Source organism: Myotis lucifugus, unplaced genomic scaffold, assembly GCF_000147115.1.
Source record: "Myotis lucifugus unplaced genomic scaffold, Myoluc2.0 scaffold_97, whole genome shotgun sequence".
Taxonomy (NCBI): Eukaryota; Metazoa; Chordata; class Mammalia; order Chiroptera; family Vespertilionidae; genus Myotis; species Myotis lucifugus.
In genome coordinates this window covers 3526359-3535020 of record NW_005871145.1, presented here as the reverse complement: position 1 = coordinate 3535020, position 8662 = coordinate 3526359, and the positions used below count along the sequence as shown (strand labels likewise).

Genomic DNA, 8662 nt, shown 5'->3' with positions numbered 1-8662 from the left:
CCTGACATGGGGAAATCTTTATGTAATAAAGATTTTTTATTTCCGTATTATAAATGTAGTTATAATAAGTACAGTGGGGCCTTGACTTACAAGTGTCCCGACTAACGAGTTTTTTGAGATACCAGCTGTCTCTCGGCCGATTTTTTGCATTGAGTTGATAGAGTAATTTGAGTTAACGAGCTTCTTAACGAGCTTGGTCTCAGAACGAATTAAACTCGTAAGTCAAGGCCCCACTGTAGTTTATTATTACAGTAGCATTATTTGGCTGTTTCCTTATTTCAGCTTTTTGCTATGAAAATGTTTAAACGGTGAGAAAAGTTGAAATAGTAATGTAATGAACTCCCACAGAGCTTCCATCTAGATTTAATTATTTCCTTAGCTTTGTATGATTTATCTATCTCTATCTCTATGAATGTGAATTTAATTTCCTTTTTTTCTTTCTTTCTTTCTTTTTTTTTTTTTAAGAGAGAGTGGAAAAGAGAGGAAAAGATGAGAGAAATATCGATGTGAGAGAAACACATGGATTGGTTGCCTCCAACCAGGGCCCGGGCAGGGGAGGAGCCTGCAACCAAGGTACGTGCCCTTGACCGGAATCAAACCCGGGACCCTTCAGTCTGCAGGCCGATGCTTTATCCACTGAGCCAAACCAGCTAGGGCTCTATGAATGTGAATTTAAATTTTCCTAGCAACCACGGTACTTTTATCACACCTAAGAAAATTATTAATAATTTTATATCATCTATGTCTAGTCACAGTCAAACTAACCCAGTAAGTATATGCAGAGTATTAGTTCAGTACTAGAGGACCTGTGCACGAATTCGTGCATGGGTGGGGTCCCTTGGCCTGGCCGGCACTGGGGCTGATCAGGGTGATGGGGTGCAGGCTGGCTGGTGGGAGGGACCATGGGAGGTTGGCTGTGGGAGTGCACTGACCACCAGGGGACAGCTCCTGTGTTGAGTGTCTGCCCCCTGGTGGTCAGTGTGCATCATAGTGACTGGTTGACCCGTTGTTCCGGTCGTTCCGTCGTAATGGTCACTTAGGCTTTTATATATATAGACTAGAGGCCCGGTGCACAAAAATTTGTGCACTCGGGGGGGAAGGGGGGGTCCCTCAGCCTGGCCTGTGCCCTCTCGCAGTCTGGGACCCCTCGGGAGATAACGACCTGCTGGCTTAGGCCTGCTCCCGGGTGGCAGAGAGCAGGCCCAATCCCTAGGTGCAGCCCCTGATCGGGCTCAGAGCAGGGCTGATTGGGGAGTTGGGGCGCCGCCCCGTCATGCACAGAGCAGGGCGGATTGGGAGGTTGCGATGCCACCCTCAGTCACGCTCAGGGTAGGGCCGATTGGGGGGTTGGGGCACCGCCCCCTGTCACACTCAAGGCAGGGTCGATGGGGAGGTTGCGGCGCCAACCCGTCACGCACAGAGCAGGGCCGAACAGGTGGTTGGGGCGCTGCCCCCTGTCACGCACAGAGCAGGGCCCATCAGGGAGGTTGGGGCTCCGTACCCTGTCACGCACAGAGCAGGGCCAATCAGGGGGTTCGGCGCTGCCCCCTGTCATGCACAGAGCAGGGCCCATCAGGGGGTTGGGGAGCTCCCCCCTGTCATGCACAGAGCAGGGCCCATCAGGGGGTTGGGGAGCTCCCCCCTGTCACGCACAGAGCAGGGCCGATCAGGGGGTTGAGGAGCTCCCCCCTGTCACTCACAGAGTAGGGCCGATAGGGGAGTTAGGGCACCGCCCCCTGTCACACACAGAGCAGGGCGGATCAGGGGGTTGGGGCGCCGCCCTCTATCACCCACAGAGCAGGGCCGATCAGGGGGTTGGGGCGCCGCCACTGTCACACTCAGGGCAGGGCCGATGGGGAGGTTATGGCTCTACCCTGTCACACACAGAGCAGGGCCTGTGGGGGGTGGGGGGGTTGGGGCGCCACACCCTGTCATACACAGAGCAGGGCTGATCAGGGGGTTGGGAACACCGCACCCTGTCACGCTGATCCGGTGCCAGGAGGCCTCGCGGCTCCCTGATCCCGGTGCTGGGAGGCATATTACCCTTTTACTATATAGGATAGAGGCCTGGGGGCAGGCTGGTTTGCCCTGAAGGGTGTCCTGGATCAGGGTGGGGGTCCCCACTGGGGTGCCTGGCCAGCCTGGATGAGGGGATGATGGCTATTTGCAGCTGGTCACACACCCTTCAGGGTGGGGGTCCCCACTGGGGTGCCTGGCCAGTCTGGGTGAGGGGCTGAGGGCTGCCTTCAGGCTGGTGATTGACTGAAGCTCCCAACTGCTCCTTTTTTTCTTTTTTTTTTTTTATTCTGGGCCAGCTTTAGCTCTGGCTCTAGCTCTGAGGCCTGGGCTGCTGAAAGCTGGTATCTGGTTTGTTTGCGTTCTATAATCGAAACAATGTATAACTCCAGCTCTGAGATCCCTGCGGCTGAAAGCTGGTTTCTGGGGTTTTGTTTAGCTTCTATATTTGTTACAAAGTTTCAAACTGCCAGCTCAGAGGCCGGCAAGGCAGGCGGGGAACGTTGGAGTCCTCCTTCACTGAAGCAAGCAAGCCTCATGTTCGCTTCCAGCTGCCTGGCTGCTGGCCGCCATCTTGGCTGACAGTTAATTTGCATATACTCACTGATTAGCCAATGAAAAGGGTAGCGGTCGTACGCTAATTACCATGTTTCTCTTTTATTAGTGTAGACTAGAGGCCCAGTGCATGAAATTCATGCACAGGTAGGGTCCCTAGTGGCTGCTGGCTGGGGGCGCCTCTCTTCCCCCGGCCACCGCCGGCCCCACCCCCTGGTCCAACTCCCAGTCGAGGGGACAATTTGCACATTAGGCTTTTATTTTAAAGGATGACACTTTCTCAGAAATGATCCTTTCCCCAGAACTTTTCTTCCAAAAATATTTCTTCCTTAAATTCTGCTCATATCCTCCATAGCTCAGCCTTTTATGTAAAGAACAGACCATTCTCTAAAGCAGTTACTCTGTTCTTATTTTATCATACAGGAAGAACTTTTGCTACTAATAAAGAAATCTAGAAACTTATCAAAAATAAGACACGACTTCTGTGCCATGCTGCTACCCTAGTCGCTGGCACCACTTCTTTCACTTGGGCAATCTCCAAACTAAAGGACAGTAACAGATCTGAAGAGGCTATTACCTGCAGTACAGCTCTTAGTAGTAACTGCATTCTACTTCCTACCTAAAAGCAAGTAAGTACATGAGGACTACTTTGGAGTACCTTTCTCACTCTAGTTTTCTCTTCTCCACTAAAGTTCCAAAGTAGAGAACAGAGGAGAGAAAAAATTTTCAGTTCCTTTTTCTCATCCACCACAACCCCTAAGAACATAAAACTGTCACAAAATAAAAGTGCTACTAAGATATCAACTAGCATCAAAATATATATATGTATACAAAAATTAAAGAATTGGCTCCTCTATACAATGAAATATGCAGCCCAATAAAATGGTGTTTCAAAATAATATATATAAATGTTATTCATTGCAGCACTGTTTCTTCAACTCTTATGAAAATTTCAAATATACAGAAAAGTTTTTAAAAGAGTGAAACATACACTATTCACCAGACTCAAGAATTGTTAATACTTTATCAAATTTGCTTTATCTCCATCAATATATGTGTGTTTGTTTTTTCTGAAAAACACTCTAACCTTATATACCCCATTATGCATTTCCTAGTAATAAGGACATTTAGCTTCATAACCACAATACTATTATCACACCAATGATCTATTATTCAGTCTTCATTCAAATTTCCCCAACTGTCCCCAAAAAAAACGCCTTTAATGAGTTGGCTTTTTTTTAAATCCAGAATTAAATCAAGACTCAAGCATAGAATTTGGATGCCATGTCTCTTTAGTCTCTTTTATTCTAGAACTATAGGCCCGATGCACGAAATTCGTGCAAGAGCAGGCCTTCCTTCTCCTGGCTGCTGGCACCAGCTTCCCTCCAGCACCCGGGACCTGGGCTCCCCTCGCAGCCCTGGCTTCGTCCAGAAGGACATTCGAAAGGACATCTGGTCTAATTAGCATATTATGCTTTTATTATTATAGATGGCCTTAAGTTTTGTTTTGGTTGGTTTTGTTTGTTTATGTACAACATAAGTTTTTTTGGTGTGTGTTTTTTTTACAACACAAGCTTTTTTAAAAGACCAAGATAGTTGACTTACAGAATGTCTACCATCCTAGTTCTATTTAATTATTCCTTCACAGTGCCATTTAGCTTGCCTCTGTATCCCTTATATTTCCTGTAAACAGGTTAGGTCTAAAAACCACTGATTAGAGTTAGGTTGTTTTTTGGAGAATGCTTCACAGGTGATGCTACTATGAATCCCCTGGTACAGTACATCAGGTGGCACATATTCTCAGACTGTCCCACTTAGTCAGACTTGGTAACTTATGTAATCACTTGGCAAAACATGATCACTTGGTTGGATTTGTAGCGGCCAGAAAGTTCTCTTTAAAAGGTCTATTTCTCCCTTTACAATGATAATCTGTGGCTAACATTTGGCACCATTCGAATATCTGTTCTTCCTCGACCTTTTGCTTAATGGTTTAGCAGTCATTGATGCTTCTTTCTTTTTAAAAAAATATATTTTATTGATTTTAGAGAAATAGAAACATCAATGATGAGAGAGAATCATTGATTGGCTGCCTTCTGCACGCCCCCCACTGGGGATCGAACCCACAACCCAGGCATATGCCCTTGGTCGGAATCGAACCTGGGACCCTTCAGTCCTCAGGCTATCCATTGAGCCAAACCAGCTAGGGCGATGCTTCTTTCTTGAACTGTTTCACATAGGGGCAGATTTTCTAATGTTGTTATTATTTCTACATTTATTAGCTGGCATTCTGGAAAGAACTGACCCTTAATAACTGAAGCAGATTAAATGCTTACTTTTTGGCCTTTAATAACTACTTCTTTCTTAGTGTTTATAATAACAAAAATTGGGGACAACCCAAGTGTCCATCTAAAAGGGATTAAATGGCCCAGCTCGTATGGGTTGGTGGTTGAGTGGCACCTCATTCCAAGATGTTGCCAGTTCGATTCCAGTCGAGTTGCAGGCTCAATACCGGGCAGGGGGGAAGTAGGAGGCAGCCAACCAATGCTGATATTTCTCTCTGCTGGATGTTTCTATCTCTCACTCCCTCTCCCTTCCTCTCTCTCTCTCTAAAGGTAGTAAATGACCAATCTACGTAAGGAAGATTCTCTGGGTAATGACAACAAGAGACCTCCAAGAGGGGGCGGAGGGAGGAAGCAAGGTATAGATCACTGTATTCAGTATAGTAATACTACCTTTTGAATAAGAGGATAACTTAACACTTATTAGAAACTGAAGGAACAAGGTGAATGGAAACAGAAATGGAAGCAAGACTTCCACCTTGCCTGTTTGTTTTATATCATTTTTAAATTTTTGAAATGTATTACCTATTAAAAATTTATTTTTGAAATATCTAATGATGTGAAAAATACATGTTAAATGAAAATACATGTTAAATGAAAACAGCAGAATACAAAATTATATACACGGTATAATCCCAATTTTATTTAAAAAAAGAGCTTGGAGAATAATGACATAAAAGAAATATAAAAAGATAATAACCAAGGTTATCTTTGGATGGTGAGACTACAGGTGATATGATAATTAGGAAATGCAGTGTTCTTTTTACTTTTTAAATTTAAGTAATAAATGCTTATTGTAAAAAGTCAAACAACAAATTGGCTCTTTCCATTTTATGAAAGGCTGCAATCTAAAAAAGTACACAACTAGATTCATCCAAATACTCAGAAGGAAAAATGTCTATAGCCTGTACTGAAAGGAGTTTTCTCCCTGGAATATTAAAATGTAAAAAGTAAGAAAGATTCTATTGAAAGACACAACTCACATGTTCCTAGTCACATACAAAACACCGTTCCCTAAGGAGTGACAAAGGAACAAACTCTAACCTTTATCCTCATGATACAGCTCTCATCCCTCATTAGTGCATGATATACGTATGTACACACTGAAAATGTCAACATGCTGTAAGCCAACCTTCTGAATAAACCAAGGGTGAACTAACTGGAAGGAAACAATCTCCCTGGTGACTCTGACAACTCATGGTTTAAAACCAAAAGTCTGGAAGTGAAACTGCCTTGCAGCTTAATTACTAACCAGTAAGGTGCAGAAATACAGTTCCCATTAGTTCACCTTAACCCTTTACTAAGTCTACAATTCTTTATGAGCCTATAATTCTTTAACCTAATATAGAGAATTTCTGAAGAAATTAGTTTTGAAGGTCCCTTGTCCAAACAGTGCAATATAAATGTACTTTCTAAGAAATAACTTTAAACTATTTATAATCTTGTAACATGTGGTGAAAACAGCAGCAGTCGAATTCCAAAAAAGGAAAAAAAAAGAAAAAAAGAAAGAAGAAATCTGATCTTTGACCTCCTGTAATTCACAAGGAAAAAGAATAATAGGTCACAAACTTCAACTGACCCAGAAAACTGTGATGCAACCTGGAGTTTCTACAGGTATCAAAAAGAAGATATAAGAGCTTCTATAAATACCAGTTTTCAAGAAATCTAAAAAAAACTAAAGCTCAGAATTATCAAAGAGCTTGTCTATCAATTCCCAGGGACCTAAACACACTGAAAGTTCAAACAAGAGAAAGTCTGACTGATGGCAAGAAGTCAAAGGGACTAAAACAATTGCACAGTTTTTCTTTTGCTTGAAGAAAAATATTTGCCTGTGTTTCTTTAAAAGGATATAGGACGCCCTAACCGGTTTGGCTCAGTGAATAGAGCGTCAGCCTGCAGACTGAAGGATCCCGGGTTCAATTCCGGTCAAGGGCATGTACCTTGGTTGCGAGCACATCCCCAGTAGGGGGCGTGCAGGAGGCAGCTGATCGATGTTTCTCTCTCATCGATGTTTCTAACTCTCTATCCCTCTCCCTTCTTCTCTGTAAAAAATCAATAAAATATATTTTTTCAAAAAAAGGATATAGGACTTTTCTCCTGATACACTCCTTACAGCCACCTGAGAAGAATGTTTACTTGGTTCTCTATAAAGAACAAAAGGAGCCGAAACCGGTTTGGCTCAGTGGATAGAGCGTTGGCCTGCGGACTGGGGGGTCCCAGGTTCGATTCCGGTCAAGGGCATGTACCTTGGTTGCGGACACATCCCCAGTGGGAGATGTGCAGGAGGCAGCTGATCGATGTTTCTCTCTCATCGATGTTTCTAACTCTCTATCCCTCTCCCTTCCTCTCTGTAAGAAATCAATAAAATATATTAAAAAAAAAAAAAAAAGAACAAAAGGAATTAAATCAAACTAAAGTCAGACTGACCTGTAGCTGAGGAGGAAGTGTCAGTCAAGTGTGTTTTTCATTCCTCTTTTTAAAAAGAAGGAAGAAAAAAGTTTCCCAATCTGTCCCTTAAACCAGACTGAGAGAAAAGATGCCAAGAACAGCTTTTGTGAAGCCCTTACACAGTCCTCAGAATTTATTTTCAAATAATCAAAAGCCTCATGCAATTAGAACCGAAAGTACACAACTGCGATAGAGTGGGACAAAAGGAGGTTTACAGTTGTTTGTATGGCAAATAATACAATAATCCTATATAATAAAAGCCTAATATGCTAAGTGTGTGGTCGGCCGGTTGGCTGTTCAATCAAAGCGTAATATGCTAATGATATGCTAAGGCCTGTCAACCGCTTGCTATGACGTGCACTGATCACCAGGGGGCAGATGCTCCGACCAAGTTAGCTTGCTGCTGGGGTCTGGATGATTGGGTCTGAGTGAGACGGTCTGGACACACTCTGGAGCCCTCCTGTGGTTTCTCCCTGGCTGGCCAACCTCCCGTGTCCCTCCCTGGGCCCGATCATGCACTGGTGGGGTCTCTTGGCCTGGCCTGCGCCTTCTTGCAATCTGGGACCCCTTGGGGGATGTTGGAGAGGCGGTTTCAGCCCTATTCCGCAGGCCAGGCTGAGGGACCCCACAGTGCACGAATTCGTGCACCAGGCCCCTAGTTAATAAATAATAATACAAGAATAAACTGTTTCCCATACTCACAACTATAAACCACCTTTTGCCCCACCCTATATACATAACACAAATGCCAAGATTCTACCCCCTTCCCATCCCACCTCCCATAACATAACTGAGCACTCTAAAAAGGAAAATAAACCAGCTTTAAAGATTTTCTCTGCTTAATTCTAGGACGTAATTATATTTTACAATTACTAATAAAAAATCACCAGTGGGAAGTAAAAGTTGGATTTACAGGTTCTCCTTGCAATGTGATCATCTTATGCCAGCAGTATTGCTCCACCTTCTAGCTATATGACTTTCAGCAAGTTATTTAACCTCTTTGAGACTTTGTTTCCTCCTGTATAAAATAGGAATCACAGTATCTGCTTCATCAGATTGTTGTGAGGCTCCAATAAAAAGAGTAATGGAGTTGTTAATTATTGTTGTCCTTAGTCTTCAATCCTCTTTGGGGTTTACTATGTTTTCCCGCACCAAATAATAAAACCCCAGAGACCCAAAATGCCACAAATTCCTAAGACTAGCAGATTTCTAAGAAACATTTCAAAGGCTGTTACCAGACAATAAAGTAAAATGAATATACTCAGGAAAATAAAGTATATTTATGTGGCAAAATAATCAAATGA

At 43.5% G+C, this 8662-nt stretch overlaps 1 protein-coding gene across 17 annotated transcripts in view; it reads right to left on the bottom strand.

Annotated features, from left to right (window-relative positions):
* AMBRA1 (autophagy and beclin 1 regulator 1) overlaps nt 1–8662 on the bottom strand; it is a 163077-nt gene that overhangs the window by 135753 nt on the left and 18662 nt on the right. The window lies entirely within an intron of this gene.